The sequence below is a fragment of the Ursus americanus genome, chromosome 22 (genome assembly GCF_024610735.1).
Source record: "Ursus americanus isolate L20-20 chromosome 22, mUrsAme1.1.p, whole genome shotgun sequence".
In the NCBI taxonomy this organism is placed as follows: Eukaryota; Metazoa; Chordata; class Mammalia; order Carnivora; family Ursidae; genus Ursus; species Ursus americanus.
Window position 1 is genome coordinate 30,723,307 of NC_142148.1, and position 18,194 is coordinate 30,741,500.

General features: G+C 44.4%; 1 protein-coding gene across 3 annotated transcripts in view; it reads left to right on the forward strand.

Moving 5' to 3' along the window:
- SHLD1 (shieldin complex subunit 1) overlaps positions 1-18,194 on the forward strand; it is a 78,887-nt gene that overhangs the window by 10,296 nt on the left and 50,397 nt on the right. The window lies entirely within an intron of this gene.

Here is an 18,194-nt window from a genome sequence, read left to right on the forward strand (position 1 = left end):
ACACGGGCTACATATGGGTATGTGTTCGTTTGTTTCTCTCCCTTCCAGTGGCACCTCTCTGAGGAATGATCCATTGTCTGGGGTAGAAAACATCTAAGCGCAACTGTGGGGCGAGACTTCAAAGGACAAGCTCCCTAGTGTAACCGCCACACGGGGCTGTTTCCTGGAGGCCTTTTTTGTCTGAGTCCCTTTCTAATCTCCGTCCAGCTGCATTCAGAGGCTCGACAGGGAGAGGGTGGAATTGTTTTTTGTTTTGTTCTTTTAAAACTTCAGAAAGTAGCTGTGGGAGCCTGTTATATGTTATAGGTAACAGGGACTTTAGTATTCCTTGTATGAAGTATATTCTGCATTTGGGGAACAACTTTTCTACAAGTTTCCCTGGCTGAATTGCCAAAAAGTCCATTATTTAAGCTTAATGATGATTCCTTGACATAATTAGTGACCATCCCCGGTTGCAAAGCCCTTGTCTTCCCCAATTCATGCCTGGTCCAGACCTGGAGGTCCACGGACCTGGACTCAAAGCTCTGCCGCTTACTGGCTATGGGACTTGGGGGACATTTCCTAATAGCTCCGAGCTCTGTATATTTGACATCATCACTTGGACTTCTGTCAGACTTCTTAAATTTGGTGTATCCTAAACCAGATTGCTAATTCCTCTCCCTCCTCCCCAGTTCCTTCCCCCTCATGTTCTGTGAGGCTTTCTCATCTCAGAAAAGCACTTTTATCATCTGTTCACTTAGGCCCAAACCTAGAAGTCCTTGTCAACCTCTCTGACATCCGGTCCCTTACTGTCAGCTCCACCGAATAAATCTAGAATCTAAACAGTTTTGCCATCTCCACGGCCACTACCCTGGCGTGAGCCACTCTTGTCTGTCTTCTGGATTATCGTTGAGTCTCCTAACCACCTCTCTCCATACCTGTCCTGTCCTCCCACCATTTCTTCTCAACAGAGCCACCAGAAGATCCTCTTTAAAATACAAATCAGGGGCGCCTGGGTGGCGCAGTTGTTAAGCGTCTGCCTTCGGCTCAGAGCGTGATCCCCGCGTTATGGGATCGAGCCCCACATCAGGCTCCTCCGGTATGAGCCTGCTTCTTCCTCTCCCACTCCCCCTGCTTGTGTTCTCTCTTGCTGGCTGTCTCTCTCTGTCAAGTAAATAAATAAAATCTTTAAAAAATAAATAAAAAAATAAATAAAATAAAATACAAATCAGATCATATTAGTCCTTGGTGCAAAGCTCCCATGGCTTCTCTTCTGTCTCAGAGCAAAAGCCAAAGTCCTTAGCTGGCGCCCATGCCCTCTGAGCCCTGGGCCTGCCTCCTCTCTAACCTCACCTCCTACCTGTCTCCTTGCCCTGCCTGGGCTGGGCCTCCGCCACACCAAGCGTGCGCTCGCCCTTTCCGGAGGCCCACCCTTGCCTCCTGCGTCTAAGAGCCAGCCCCCCACCTCCTTCAGAGGCTCTTCTGTCACCCCCTTCCCCGGCTTTATTCTTCTCCACAGCACGAGGGCCATTGGGCACCCTGGGTAGGACTGTTAATTTCTTTGTCTCCCCTCACTGGAATATGAACTCCAGGATAACAGGTACTCAATAAATACTTGTATGAGGAAGGAATGAGTAAATATTAACTGCTATTATTATTTCATTGGGAGATATACCTGTATGGATTTGGGGCCGAACTTGATCCCAACATAAAACCTCTCTGTTCACCTCTCTACTTCCCACACATGTAGCTTAGGGCTGATTATGAGTGACTTTAGAACGTTCCATGTATAAGGAGTGGGAGTCATAGGTGGCACTGAATCAGGTGAAGCCTGAATGTAGCCCCGTAGCACAGTCAGCGTTGGAGGAGATTGTCAGACTGCCTCTGGCTCCCAGAAGAAAAGTCAAATTGTGTAACTGATGGAGACGTGGCCAAACGGTCGGCCATCAGTGTGCGCAAAGGAAGTTATCAGCTCATGTGCGGTGGTATAAATCCTCTGACATTTCTGTCAAGATCGAACACAAGAGGCTTGTAACGTGCACCCCACGCCCAGGTGAGTCACTCTGGGCCTGTGCCCTTCAGGGTCCCAGCTCTCATTTCTCCTCCCTGGTTGGGCCTCCGCCCCATCCCCGGGTGCCTGGGGCCTACACATGTCACCCAGCAAAGCCTCCCAAAAAGCAATCTGAAACTTCAACTGAAAGACAAATGACTAACCGTAGCTTCAAGTGTTGGCTTTTCCAGGAAGGCCTTTGTTTAAGAGGACGTAGCCCTGAAAGAATGGTGTGATTTCAGGAAGTAAGGACAGGTAGAAGAGAGATTTAGATTTGGAGGCTCTATCTTTCTGATGTTCCTAAAATGCGGTCCTAAACTCTAGGGGAAGTTGCTGTCCTAACTGCCCAGCCTGATTTGCTCTGGGCTGGTCATCTTCCACCTCCCGTTTCTCAAAGCCGTCCAGCTGTCCAACTGTCCAGCTGTCCAACTGTCCTTGAGGTTTGATTTTCTAAGTAGGATCCACTTTTCTTCCCTTCGCTGTGTGCATGGGTGGTTGTACTTACAGGTGCCCTCCCCCACGGCCCTCCAGCAGATAACTGATAACTCTGATCTGTTGTTTGCTCACGGACACAGCCTGCCTTTACATTGGTCTCTGTTGGTGCTCTGATGGCTACTGTTCTATTTCGATTCTTAACATATCCCACTCTCGAGCCAACTTGCATTCTTGGTTTTTGCTGCTGTGTGTTGTTAGGAAGTTGGTCTTCTAGAGATTGGTGAATACAGTCAAAGGTTTCCAGCTGACAGTCACCATGGGGCTGTACCCACCCTAGTATTCGCTCACTGTTGGCTACACTTACGAAGCTTGTGCTTGGCTCACCATATGGTTGACTGTCTCAAGAACTGGTGGAGTATGGTAGGCTGGTTACAGTGGAATAGAGGTCAGAGGGTGAAGCTAGGATCGGCTTCTCTAGCTGCTGGGTTAAGTGGGAGCTAGGAGCTGACCCTTAAGATTCAGTCATGGGTGCCTGGGTGGCTCAGTTGGTTAAGCGTCTCCCTCGGCTCAGGTTATGATCCCAGGGTCCTGGGATCCAGTCTCATGTCAGGCTCCCTGCTCAGTGGGGAGTCTGCTTCTCCCTCTGCCCCTCCTCCTGCTCATGCTCGTTCTCTCTCTCTCAAAAATAAATAAATAAATCGAAAAAAAATTCAGTCAAATTAACCCTGTTGTCAAAACCTGGAGTCCAAATTCAGATGCACAGTTAGCAAAGGGGTGGAGGCCACAATGGTGGTACAGAATAGCCCACTGGTAGCAGAGCACAGCCCTGCAAGGGGTGATGCAGCGAGTACCCAGAAACCCTGGCAGGTGGCAGGCAGTGCACAGGTGGCTTATCAGGGGGGAGTGGCAAGGCACCGACTTCAAGGTTCGAGTCAGCATCACGGTTGTAACCTCCGGAAGAATAGCACGCAAGGGACGAGTGGCCTCAGTTTTAGGAGATGGCAGGGACCACTGGGAAAGCCAGGTTGTAGGCTGTGGACCCGAGCTGAAGCCTCACTTTTGTAAAGGATCCCCCATTTCACCATGCAGCTCCCCTGCTCTTGCCAGAGAGGCTTTTTGAAGGGATTGCCTGTATTCCATTCTACTTCTTCTTACAATTGTTCCTCATTCCTGGGCACATGTCCTCTACCCCCACTACTCACTAGACTGAGCCTGCCCTTGCTCAGATGCCGCTGGTTCCCCCCGGAGCTAAATCTAATGGATACTTTTTTCCCGCGTGCGTGCACAGTGAGTGGAGGGAGGGGCAGAGGGAGAGAATCTTAAACAGACTCCCCGCTGAGCACGGAGCCCAGCAAGGGGCTCAATCTCACCACCCTGAGATCATGACCTGAGCTGAAATCAAGAGTCAGGTGCTTATCCTAGCGAGCCACCCAGGCGCCCCCCTAATGGATACTTCTCTGCCCTTATCTTGTATGCCCGACTGCCATATCACTGTCCATGCCCTGGAGGAGGATATTAGTAGCAAGGGACATGAGACTTAAGAGCACTTTCTAGGAAACTAATGAGTTGATAAGAATCTGAGAGTATTAGTCAGAAAAACCTGAAAGCCTTGGTCATTTCAGTCTGGATACCCAAAGACGGGCAGGCAAGACTGGGCTGTGTCTGTCCACATAAACACAGCTCGTCTGTCTTGAATCAGTGTCTTGAGCAAGGGTTGTCTAGCTACTCCTTATGAAGTGACGATAGAACAAACCACTTGTCACCTAAGCCAGGTGCAGGAGTACGAAACTCTCTCCCTCTGCCTTTCCTGGTGAGATCCGGCTGCAGACCACGCTTGCCCAAAAGGTCTTCCTGAAACTGCATTTCTGTCACATTCTTCAATTTAAGTCCCTTGGAGATGTCATTGTACACCTTCACTTTCCTTCCAACTCCAGTCAGACTCCTGTGCCTCATTTTCAGGGCTGTGTGTCCTCTCATGTCCGGGGCGTTGGTTCAAAATCTTTAACGACCGATTCAGCAGGATTGCGATGTTGTAATAACTGGCAAGGCTCCAGGCAACGTACAGGTGCACACCAGCTGCATGATACAGATCCCTGCCGGTGGGTGTCTAACTACTCATTAACACAGGCCTGCCAGTCCTGTCAGGCTGGTTTTTATGCACAGTCAGGCCATAATGCCTCCGCTGCATTGTTCCAGCCCTTGAAATGTGCTCCTTTCTCCCCGGTCAACTCCGGGCCACTCCAGAGATTGCTGAATCGAGTCCGTCATTCATCTCCAGTACACATTTATCGATGGCCTTGGGTGCCCTGCCTCTTAGATACTTGTTCCCTTTCTCTTTGGTTACTGGACTTGAGAAAAGCATAGAGTAGGCAGAAGGAAGTGCCAGGGAAGGGGGGTCATTGGTCTTGGATAAGCCCCTCAAAAGCAAAGTCACCAAGGTTTCCTGGAGGTGAAGTCCTGTGTGTACTACTCTGTGGCTTGTGAAAGTCAGTGCAGTTCCTGTTGCTGATCTCTTCAGGGTCCTCTGCAGCCTTTGCTCTGGAGAGCACCCCAGATGCATTCTCGTCGGGACAAAGAGCTCCTCTGAAGTCTTGGCTTACACGTTGCAGTATAGAGAATGGGAAATCTTTCTTTTTGAGCCCTTTCCTCAAACTTTAACTTCTAAGAGCATCTGTTGAGAAATTGGCTGAATGTGTACAGCAAATTGAATGTGAAACATAATAAGTCTTTGATGATTAAAAAACCTACCTGACAGCCCTGGCTCTGCGTTTAGAGTTAAATAGCGGTTTAACGTCCCCTTATTTTTCTTTTGGAATCTGTCAATGTCCCAATCTTCAAAGGCCATTTTGTAACCTGTATATTTAGGCATTTCATCCAAGGAATTTGATTTTTTTTTTTAAAAGATTTTTATTTATTTATTTGACAGAAAGACAGCAAGAGAGGAAACACAAGCAGGGGGAGTGGGAGAGGGAGAAGCAGGCTTCCCGCTGAGCAGGAAGCCCGATGTGGGGCTCAATCCCAGGACCCTGGGATCATGACCTGAGCCGAAGGCAGACGCTTAACGACTGAGCCACCCAAGCACCTGCTATTTAAGAGTAGAGAATTATAAGGGACGCCTGGGTGGCTCAGTTGGTTAAGTGTCTGCCTTCGGCTCAGGTCATGATCCCAGGGTCCTGGGATCCAGTCTTGCATCGGGCTCCTTGCTCAGTGGGAAGCCTGCTTCTCCCTCTGCCTGCCACTCCCCCTGCTTGTGCTCTTTTGCTCTCTTTCTCTGACAAATAAATCAATAAAATGTTTAAAAAAAAAAGAGTAGATAACTGTATCTTTTTTCCTTTCTATGAGTCATATGATACCTATTTGTAATTCTGGAAAATTTTATTTCCATAAGAAATTTTAAGCTCTTAAATCTAAAATCTCAAAATAGAATTTATATAATAATTATAAAATTCTGAATGTGGTGTTGTCATTTTATATAGGAGTCACGATATATTTTAGACACGCAAATGATGTTAAAGACATTTTCCTTATAGTCATTAAACGATCCCCGACCTAGCAGCTACTGACCCAGCGCCCTCTAAACCGGACCCAAGATGGAGGAAGGGAAAGAAGGAGGTTGATGAATGGATTCTCTGAGAAATCGTAGAACAAAACCTGGTGCTTACTATGCCGTAGTCCAGCTGATGGGTTGTATTTGGGAAAGTTGAGTGTCCAGCACGGCAGGATTCCCTAAGTTGAGGCCTAGAGGTTCAGCCCCGTAGACTTCATTTTCAGATCCAGAGCAGGAGTTTGAACTCCTCTCTTGCTGCTGTTGGAAGGCAGCAGTGTGTCCTGATTGTGTGGCCCGAGTGGTGAGGGATGAACCTTAAGGGCCGATGAGTAAGGCCCACAGAGTCCGAGAATGTTATTGCAGCTTCTGGGCCAGCGGTGTTCCAATTGTGCTCCGGCCCTTCAGAAACTGTAAGGTCCGGATCAAACTTATGGGGGCCCTGGCCTCTCCACTCTTGCTCCCCATGTCAACTCACTTGTGTCATAGGCTTCCAGATGAGCAGTCATTGGAAGAAAGGATGTCAGGGCCCAAAAGAGTTTGAAAACCCCCAAGTTCACCCAGATGTGTCATTTTTCTGCCAGGGGCAGTCGAGCCCCAGGATAATGAGGCAGACCACCCGAGGTCCCAGAGCAACCTGGCAACTCCTCTATTTCCTCGGTGACCCTCTATATAGATTATTTCTAACTGTGATTTTTCCACCCCTTTTCTAAAAATAGAAGAATATTGTTCTCTATTTTAGACTGCTAAATTGTAGATAACATTAGTCATTAGAAATACACAGTTTAAGAGGAGAATTCTTTTCAAAGGCTCAAGAATGCTCTTTGGCATCTGCGACATCTCTTCATTGCTTCTCTCTTTTGAGTTTCAAAGATCTACCTGCTATGGGAGAAGAGGCCTGTTTACTTCCCTGTACTTTGCCCGCACTTACAGTTTTAAGAAGAAATCCCAGTGGGTTTGAAAGACAGGCTGTATTCCTGTCGAGAGCCACACCTACAGGCATTTGTCTCTGAAGTTCAAGTGCACAGGGTCTGACCCGATGGCTCTGTCTCCTCAAGGCTTCTGCAAGTGAGCGTTCACTCATGACGTGTCACTCAGCTGTGTCTTCTTATTTTTGTTTAAAGGTTTTATTTATTTGAGAGAGAGAGAGAGAGAGAGAGAGAGAGCATGAGCTAGGGGGAGAGCGGCAGAGGGGGAGGGAGAAGCTGACTCCCTACTGAACTGATCCCAGGACTCTGGGATCCTGACCTGAACCGATGGCAGACGCTTAACCAACTGAGCCACCCAGGCGCCCTGCGTCTTCTTAAAATACGAGAGGACAAGTTGATTGAAGTAATCAAATGTAAACCGTCATGAGTATGGTTAATGTTAGGTATTTGTAGGACAGAGGAGACTATATGCAGTTGAGGAGAGATTATATAGTGTTTATCGTACACATACATTCCAGGCACCGTACTATGCATGTTCGATGCACCGTGCCTTCTGAGTCTTACATCCGCCATTGTGATCTCCATGTTACCCAGGAGGAAATAGTCTTATAGAGGTGACAAGTTGATATGTTACCCAAAGAATAGTGGACAGCCGAGACTCAAATCTGGGTCAGGCTGACTTCAAAGGCAGAACTTTAAAGAAATGCAAACATTCAGGTATGAGTAAGTACTAAGTAGTAAGTCTTAAATATTTCTCTTCTAAGTGTTTCTCCTCCGGTCTCTGCTAGCTTCATTCTGCTGACCGTGCTAACCCTGAATATGTCTTTAGTATCAGCACCGTCCCAGAGGTGACCAGGACTCTGGTTCATTTTGACCAGCGTCCTGTCCACTGCTGCCTGAGCTTGCCTTTCAATCTCTTGTCTTCCCATTGTTGAAGAAGCTCTAACCTGCAGACTAATTGGAGAGAAGGCATTGCCTTCTAAGTTAAATTTCCCAACACCAGGTAGGTCCAACTTCTTATGTTAAAACCAAGGGAAGAGGGGCTTCTGGGTGGCCCCGTTGGTTAAACGTCTGCCTTCGGCTCAGGTCACGATCCCAGGGTGCTGGGATCAAGCCCACATCGGGTTCCCTGCTCTAAGAGGGGCCTGCTTCTCCCTCTTCCTCTGCTTCTCCCCCTGCTTGAGCTCACACTCTCTCTCAAATAAATAAATAAAATCTTTAAAAACCAAGGGAAGAAAACGAGTCTTCTCACTCTGTTTGCTGGAATGAATACAACCCTTGATAACTTTTCTGTCCAGAAGAAATTTTCTCATCTGGCCCAGGAACTATTCTTAAACGTGGCTCTCTGCCCTTTGAAATGATAAATCATGCTGGTTGCTGAGTGACTGCCCTTTATTACCTCCAGGCTCCCTGGAGGTGTTTGTAGAGCTGGGTTTTGCTAATGTGCTTGAAGTGACAAAACCCCAGCTTACTGGAATGTACTTTAAGGCTAAGTGTTTATCCATTCCTGGGTCGCCTATGCTTGCCTTCAGGATTCACATTTTATTCTCCGCCGGTCTCATCACACAGTGCCTGTCGTTGCCTTTTAAACGTAGACCCTGACGTGTGAGCAGCGAGTAAGGGTATATAGTGCCTGGCACATAGAAAGTGCTCGGTAAAGGCTGGTTGAATGAGTCAATGGAGAGCATATGTAAGTGGAATTTGATAAGGTATGAAAATAGATATAAAATATTATAGTCCCTTGATCACCAGATTAGAGCTTTGGAGTTGTGGGTAATCTTATGTGTACTCTAGGATGAGAAAGCTTCTAAATTAAGTAGTATATACTCTGACCTAATCCCTGCAGATTTGCTTAACTCTCGTTTGGAAAGTCCTCAGACTAGCCCATCCTGGCCTCTCGAAAGCCCTCAGCTTTTTCTCTTGATGAGAATACAGCAGAGAAATGAACATCTCTGAGGAGATAGAATGCTTCTGAGAGCAGAAAATTACCACTCCATTTCTCTACGGTGAAGAAAGTATGTTCCAAGCAGAATTGTTTTCTTAATTTATTTTTCCAGCAACTATTTCTCTGATTATAGTGCATGAGACTATGGCTTTAAAGGCTATCTCTGTATTTATTTATTTTATTTTAATTTGTTTGAAGGTTTCATATGTACTTTATTTCTTCATTCACACCGTGTTTTAATGGGGGCACAGTGCTTTTACTTGGCATTAATTATGAGTTCGTTTTGAAACAATTCAGTATTACACCAGCTGGGATAATTACTGATCTCGCCATTCCTTTGGGGCGACTCTGCCAATGGGCGACAGGTTCCGTCCTATTCCACTGTATTCCAGTTTGTGTTGCTGTACCCAGCAACACAGAAAGTGGCTCCACTGGCTGATACAGCACTGCTGTATTCGTCATGGAAATCAGGTGTCCGGAAATCAGGTGTCCATTTCTGGTGGCTCTGCTTTGCCATTGTTTGCTGAATCCTTTGAACTTGGAGATGGCTTGGAGCTGGGTTTTTGTTTTTTTGTGGTTTTTTTTTGCCATGGGAACATCAGGAAGCTGCAGACAGAACAGTGGCAACTCCAGCTGCTAGTTTGTTACAACTTCATGCCAAGTTCCCTTGCAAAGCACCCTCTAAAGACTGATTTTTAAAACTATTTTCTTTTTTTTTTAAGTTTATTTATTTAAGTAGTCTCGACACCCAACATGGGGCTTGAACACATGACCCCAAGATCCAGATCCGCACGCTCTTCTAGGCAAGAAAGAAAATTATCATCGTATAAGGCAATTGAGTGGAAAATTTTAATAAATTCTAAAAACAAGTAAACAAGCCAAGAGATTTAGCCCCATTTCTTCACAATATACTTAGTCAATAGATCCAGAATTTTCTGCTATGGAGAACTTCTGGAAAATATTAGAGTATGTTGGGGATGGTATAAGTAAAAAGATGAGGCAGTTACCCATGGGCCAGTGCCATTTTAGAAGTCGAGTTTGAGGGAGAATGGGTCAAAATAATATTCCATGTGTTAAGCCAGTAAAACCTAAGCAGCGGCTCTGGGTCTAGAACCCGGAGATGGTGCCTGGCAATTGCTTGCTATGGGGCAGTGTTTGAGTCTGCTGCCCTCTAGTGACTACTTTTTGCATATTCCTGAGCCTTACCAGGAACAAGAATTTGAGTGTACCAGATGTGTTAAGCCTTTATAGTTCATTCTCTGCAGTTTTTTTTCTTTTTTTTAAGATTTTATTTATTTGTCAGAGAGAGAAAGAGAGCGAGCATGAGCAGAAGAAGGGGGAGCGGCAGGCAGAGGGAGGAGCAGATTCCCTGCTGAGCAAGGAGCCCCATGAGTTACTCGATCCCAGGACCCAGGGATCATGACCTGAGCTGAAGGCAGACGCTTAACCAACTGAGCCACCCAGGCGTCCCCTTTGCAGAGTTTTTGTGCCTACTAGGAATAAAACCTCCAAGTTATTAGAGATTATTTTACTCCGTTGAAATCTGAAGCGCTAACTTGTCTTAAGGCCACCGATGTTATGTCTGGTTCCTGTACGGACGTTGTACAATTTGAGGACACCTTTTCATTCATCCTGTTTGATGGATAGCAGGCTAGAACACAAACATAAAACATGATGTCTGATTTTTCTTTGTGCCTTTGCCAAGAAAAAGTTGTGCTTTTCTGCAAAGATAAGACGAAAGGATTTAAATTTGCCTTATTTGATGAAATTATAGTAGCATTAAAGGGTGATGAGATTTTAAAAATCTTTTGGGATTTCTAATCTGACAAGATGGCGTACCCATTACTTCCTGCTAAATACATCTATAAACCACAGAAGCGTAGGAGGCAGTCGAAGAATATCGAGCGATGGTAAGAAGATGAATTGGTTCTGGGCCCCAGGATTGAAGGAACCACACAGAGGCAGGGTGTCTTCAGAAGAAGGTGACCAGAAGTTGGTGCCTTTCAGCCTGCCACCTAGAACAAGAAGGGGCCCAGGTAGGCTCATTTCTCCCCAGGACTGACCAAGTGGTCATCCCACATGCCCAGGAGAGCCCAGCACCCACCGAGAGGGAATCTGTAGAAAAACCCGTAAACATCAGTGGCCGGAGGATGCACTCTCCTCCACTGGGCCATAGACGTCACTCCTCTGTTAAGCCAGACCCAGGTGGCCGGGTGACACAAGCAAGGGGATTCTGCCAACACAATAAGTGACCTAGCCTGGGAAGCCCCTTTGTCTCCATGGGCCTGAGACTCCCCCTGCTCCCTACCCTGTTACATTCACTGGGGCAGCTGGGGAGCAGCTGAGGGCACTGGAAAGGGGGAACTGCACTACAACGAGCAGCCCGCCTGGAAAGCCTACTCTTAGAAGGGGCCTGAGATCCACCCCCCACTGAGAGACACAAAGGCTGGGCTAGTCCGTCAGGCAGTGCGAGCCAGTGGGAGCCAGTGGGAGCCTATGGGAACCTTCGCCGCACCTGATAAACCAAGGAGACCAAAGTAAACAGCAAAGGCTCTGAAAATTAACCTGTCATTAGAACCACAGCCCATAAAAGTATGAGCTGTGTGCTAAACCTAGACAGGATGGCTGTATGCTAAAATAAAGGATTTAAGTAGGACCCAGATCACTCGTCCTTCCAAGAAACGAAAATCACAACTTGAATGAGTCAAGTCACAGACATCAACACTGAGACGAAGCAGACATGGGAATGAACTGCTAAGGCTTTTAAAGCAATCACCGTAAAAGCACTTCCACAATCAGTTACAAATTCTTTTGAAACAGATGAAAAAATAGACAAGCTCAGCGAGGGGCGCCTGGGTGGCTCAGTCAGTTAAGTGTCTGCCTTCGGCTCAGGTCATGATTCCAGGGTCCTGGGATCGAATCCCTGCTTCTTCCCCTGACTGCTGCTCCCCCTGCTTGTGCTCTCTCTCTCTCTGCCAGATAAAAAATAAAATGTTGATAAAAAGAAAAGCTCAGCGAAGAAATCCAAGTTATAAAGAAAGCAAATGGAAATGATTGAAATGAAATATATAATAGCTAAAAAATTGATGAATTGGACCTCATCCAAATTAAAAACTATTGTTCTCTGAAAGCCCACATAAAGAGGATGAAAAGACAAGGTACACACCAGGAGAAAATATTTGCAAATCTGTTACCTGACAAAGGACTAGTGCCTCCAGTGTATAAAGAACTGGCAGAACTCAACCACAGAAAAGTAAACCATTCAAATAGAAAATGGGCAAAAGACATGGGGAGACATTTCTCGGAAGAGGCTATCCAGATAAACATGTGAAAACATGTTCCACATCATTAGCCATCAGGAAAATACAAATTAAACTAATGATACCTGTAGAAATGGCTAGGATAAAAATCGACACCACCAAATGCTGGTAAAGGGGCAGGGAAGCTGGACCACTCACACATGGCTGGTGGGAACGTAACATGGCACCGCTGCTCGAAAACAGCTTGGCAGTTTCTCATACGACTACCCTGGCAGTTACCGCACGACCCAGCAGTTGCACTCTCAGACGTTTATCTGGGAGAAACGGAAACTTATTTTGGGCAAAAGCCTGAACATGAATGTTTGTAGCAGGTTTATTTATAACAGTGACGAACTTGAACAGCCCAGATACGCTTCATCAGAAGATGGTTGAGCAAACCGTGGTGCGTCCGTCCCAGAGAGTACCACTCAGCAGTTAAGGGTAATGAACTATCCAGACATGCAACAACATGGGTGAATCTCCCAGGGAATCAGCGGCATGCAGGGGGGGGGGGTGAGAATTTCAAAAGTTTACATATTGTGTTTTATTTACATAATCTTTTTGAAGGGACAAAGTTTCTAGAAATTGGAGAACGGACTAGTGGATGTCAGAATTTGGGGTTGGGGTGGACAGAAGGACAACATGTGGGATCCTTGTGATGGAAATAGTCTGTATGTTGAATGCGGTTGCAGGTGGGTGAACCCACACATGTGATAAGATTGTAGAGACACACATAAAAGAGTACAGGGAAAACGAGAAATCTGGATTTATCCTTTCCAGTATTCCATAGTTTGAAGGGCACTGGGGGGAACTGGGTAAAGGTTCACAGGATTTGTCTGTTTTGGTCCGTAGCACGGCATGGGAGTCTTAATGAACTCAGTAAAACTTTCAACTAAAAAATCTGTTGGTCATCAAAAAGATCCTGGCCTTTTTTCTTTTCTTTTCTTTCTTTTTTTTTTTTAAGCTTATTTATTTTTTTAGTAATCTGTACACCCAGCATGGGGCTCGAACTCCTTACGCTGAGATCAAGAGTCACATGTTCCAAATGCCCCAGGCCCCTTTTCTTTTAAGTACTTTTGAGATCACCTTTTCCTTGTTTTCCTTTGCTTGTTTATGTTTCTCTGAAATAATTTTATTTTTTCTCTGAAACAACTTTAAAAATTGTTATACAAATAAACAATTCCCTATCTTTGATCATTTTCATTGTTTCTAAGGGTTTTGCTGTTATAAAGGGCTGTGTTCAACATCCTTCTGATTAAGCCCTTGTATTTATCTTAAATTATTTTTCAAGCTAAATTTCTATAAGAAAATTTGCTCTATCACATTAAAACTTTTGACATATATTACTAGTTTGTCCTCCAGAAAAGGGATGAAAATAATTTTTTCCAAGACTCTTCTCGACACTAATATAATTTTTTGAAACTCTGCTAATTATAGGGGAAAAAGATTTCTTGTTTTAATTTGCATTTCTCTGATTACAGTGTAAAGAAATATTGTGTTTTCTTGAACATTTTCTTTTCTATGAATTGCCTGTTTTCTATTGGAATTGTAACCTTACTAATTCATAAGAGTACCTTATACATCAAAAATACTAAATCTTTAGCATTTCTTGCAATAATTTTTCCCAGTTTTGCCTTTTAATTTTTATACACTCTGATTGAAATTTGTTTTCTCTAAAATGACCAAAGTAGGGGCGCCTGGGTGGCTCATTCGGTTAAGCTCCTGCCTTTGGCTCCGGTCATGATCCCGGAGTCCTGGGATCGAGTCCTGCATTGGGCTCCCTGCTCAGCCAGGAGTCTGCTCCCTCTGACCCTCTCCCCTCTTGCTTGCTCTCTTTCTCAAATAAATAAGTAAGAAAAGAAAAAAAAAGACCAAAGTAATGTGTACTTTAAAAAAAAAGTAAAATACCGTAGATAAAAAGGAAGCAAAAAGAGAACATTCTGTATTCTCACGCTCCCTTTCTCCTTCCTAGTGGTAACCAATAGCGTTGTGGATATTTTTGGGGGGGGTGTGTGTGTGCTGTAACTATATCTCTCTCCGTGGTGGTGCAAATGTGTGTATTTAAGTAAAGTTGATTGTGCGTAGCTTTTAACCTGTCAAAAGTTCAGAAAAAACAAACAAAAAACCCAGAAGGAAAACCAATGAATCCCTGAAGTAGTAGTTAGTAAAAGGTAATTGTGCACACACTAAAAAGCCAGTTTGCAAACCTGGAGTGCTCAAACCAAAACATGGACCGAGGCTCAGAGGTACCTTGTTATAAAGCAGCTTAGGTCTCGTGGAGGCAGGGACCAGACGTTGCAGTAATTGGTTACCGTGTTAGAATTTTCTTAAACATAAAGGAATTGGGAGTGGTTACCACCTGTCAGTTTGGGGGAACTATTTAAGTTTTGCTTATGATTTTCAGAGGCGTAAGCAAGAAGTGACCCAGGTCAAGTTAACCTCTCTTATCTTGCAAAATAAACTAAATTAAACTTTGCTTGTGTGATTAACTGGTTGTGTCCACTCAGGAAATTTTCAAGTCTGGTCTCTGTTGCTGTTTGATGTTAGCAAGCCAGAAATCTCTAACAAAAGCATATTATTCTGCAACTTGCCTTTTAAAATTTCCCATTCTATCACAACCATCCTTTAGATGTTAATATCTGAGCCAGCTTAAGGGGTGCCTGGTATTCTGGAGTACAAATACAGCATCATCTTTTTAACTTTCCTCCAATTAGTGGTCATTAGTTTGTCTCCCAGTTTTGGCAACTACAAGTAAATGTGTTGTTTTTCTGTTGTGCAGATTCTTACATAGGTTTATCTTTCAGTGCTTCTGCTTTGGTGCAATATTTAGAAATACGTTCTGACGCCCAAGATTATATGAATAGGTATCTCTTGGCACTTTTACAGTTTGTTTGTTTGTTTGTTTGTTTGTTTATTTTGAAATGTGTATCTTGGTGTAAGGCATGAGGCAGGGTGATAGCTTTATTATTTTCCCAGTGGGAGCCAGTTGTCTTAATGCTATTTCTTTCTTTCTTACTTTCTTTCTTTCCCTTTCTTTCTTTCTTTCTTTCTTTCTTTCTTTCTTTCTTTCTTTCTTTCTTCTTTCTTAATATTTATTTATTTGAGAGAGAGAAGAGAGTGCAAGCATGTGGGGAGAGGGGCGGAGGAAGAGAATCTCAAACAGGCTGCCCACCGAGCAGGGAACCGTCTGCCAGGCTTGATTCCAGGACCCGTGAGATCGTGACCTGAGCCAAAACCAAGAGTCAGAGGCTCAATTGACTGATCGACCCCGGCGCCCCTTAATGCTCTCGATTTAATTGTATCATTTCCCTCTGGTTTTAAAGTGTTGCCCTCACTTTAAAATAAAATCACACCTATAGTCTTATTTTTGGCTTTAGAGCCTGACTAGTTTGGGTTTCAACCTTGATTCTGACCTTGGGCAAGTTGCTACACTTTGCCTTGTTCAATTTCCTCATCTGTAGAATGAAAGTGATGATATCGCCTGCTTCCTGGGTTGTCATGGTGATTGAGTGAGGCACCACAGCTTAGAACACTTAGTAAAGGCAAGCGGTCATTACCACCTTGGCTGTTAAAGCTCGTAGTGGCCCTGCAGGTGTTTCTAGACTTCTCCTTATCTGTTGAACTCCTTTCAGGAAGAGACTAAAACTTTTCATCCTTTATGTTGCTCAGTATTGGGCAAAAAAGTGATTTGTACTGGCACAGAGCCTTTACAGGGAAGTTATTCTCATTAATACTGGACCCAAGTACCCATAGAATTGCCTCCTAGCATTTCCTATTAGTATATATGTTTTCTCTTAACTTTGGGTATAATTTCAGGCAAATAATCTAATCCTATTCTCATATAATCTCTTTATTGCAAATGTATAGGTCAACAGATGCCTTCTCATTTGCAGAGTGCTTTGATTTGTATTTAAAGATGCTTCCATGCAGTCTCCACAAATCACCTTATGGTGAAGGAGCCCAATTAACTTGAGGTGGCTTTAAGCAAAGCCGCATTTGTGAGAACGTATTCTATGGCATGTTTCTTGTTTTCTTTTCTAAGATTTTATTTTATTATTTTTTAAAGATTTTATTTATTTATTTGACAGAGAGAGGAAGAGAGCACAAGCAGGGGGAGCGGCAGGGAGAGGGAGAAGCAGGCTCCCTGCTGAGCAGAGAGCCGGATGTGAGTCTTGATCCCAGGATCCCGGGATCATGACCCGAGCCGAAGTCAGATGCCCAACCGACTGAGCCACCCAGGCTCCCCTAAGACTTTATTTTTAAGTGATCTCTGCACCCAGCATGGGGCTTGAACTCATGACCCCAAGATCAAGAGTCACGTGCTACCCTGACTGAGCCAGCCAGGCGCCCATATATGGCATGTTTGTTAGAGGTCCACCTAACCAGTCATATGGAACATCTTTTTTTATTGTCCTTTTAGCATCCAGCACCATGCTGTAGGTTGAGGGTAACGTCACGCAGTGGGAACACATATCTGTGTGCAAGGAGTTGGAGGGCTAGTTGGGAAATAAGATAGGCAGTGTAGGTTTCATAGGTGCACAGAACAAATAGAAGCGAACAAACTCATTTAAGAAAAAACCATCTATTCAGAAAGAGCAGATATCTGCTTTTCCCATGTCAGAATCCTCTATGAAAAGAGTAGCCGTTGAAGCTATTACATTCTGGGCGATGCTAGAAAAATAGTGCTTATGGAGTAGAAATTAGCATGTTATTTTACATTTCCAGTTCCCCAGAGAAGAGCAATAATGTAAGATTTAATCAGATGTTGGAGGAAACATTTTTATAACCATTACTAGACCTCAAGAATTTTCTTACTGTGAGTACTTCCAGAATTACCTGTAGGGTTTTAAATTATTTTTTAAATTGCCCTGTTGGCCATAGTTATTATTAATGCTATTAATCTGTTATTAATGAAGTATAGAGAAATCGCCATAATAAGAAACAAGCAATTGCTCAATGATGACTGAAGGTGGTGCGGTGGAATTCTTCCTTTTATGGTACATCTGAGAAGTGCCCTACTGTTTCCCACTGCTTTATCTCTGCCTATGGATTCTCAGCTAAATTCCCTAAATTTGAATTTGAGTTACTTTGTGAAGATGAGAAGATCATTAGTCTTTGTGGCCAAGTCTGTGGCTAAATGTGCCTTCTTCCTTCAAAGAATGAGTTGATTGAAATACGTTGTCTCTCAAATCTGGACCTCATGAATATGGATTATGTAGTAACTTCCGACAGCTCCGGGACAGTAGCAACCTGAGCAAAAATGGGAATTAGCAAGATTCAGAAGTTGGGAAAAACAAATTTGGAATTATCTACATAATGCTGTTAAGGAGAATTTTTTTTAAAAAGATTTTAATTTATTTCTTTGAGAGAGAGAGAGCGTGGGAGGAGGAGCAGTGGAAGAGGGACAAGCAGACTCTGTGCTGAGCGCGGAGCCTGATGCGGGCTTCAGTCCCACGACCCTGAGAGCATGACCTGAGCTGAAATCAAAAGTTGGACGCTTAACCACCTGAGCCCCCCAGGCGCCCCATAAATGAGAATTTTTTTTATGCATTCAGGTGAATTTTGTGGGGTCAGTATGAACCAGTAATATCAGATAATTCTACTTTACTTACTTTATACAGTGAACACAGTTGTCTGATGTTATTTCCACATGTTCATATTGCTGTCTATTTAATGCTTTTTATTCATCCAGTAAGCACTGAATAAGTGCATGCTCTGTACTGAATGCTGTGCTTGCTGTTGGCTATCCACATACCTTCCAGAATGGTTGGAAGGAAATGTCTTTCCTGCCGCCAGAGTGTTCCCACAACACTTGCCACTACCTGCAGCCTTTATGTCCGTCTAGATAGAATCTTCCTGCTTGTGATCCATTTCCTGATTTCATCTGCTGAGGAGGTGACATGGCGTTCACCCATGTGGCGGGCACTCAGTAAACATGTGCAGGGTGTTAGGACATATGAGGTGAGCTGAAGGGTACTTGGTCTCTGCCAGTAGCAGACTGTAAACCCACATA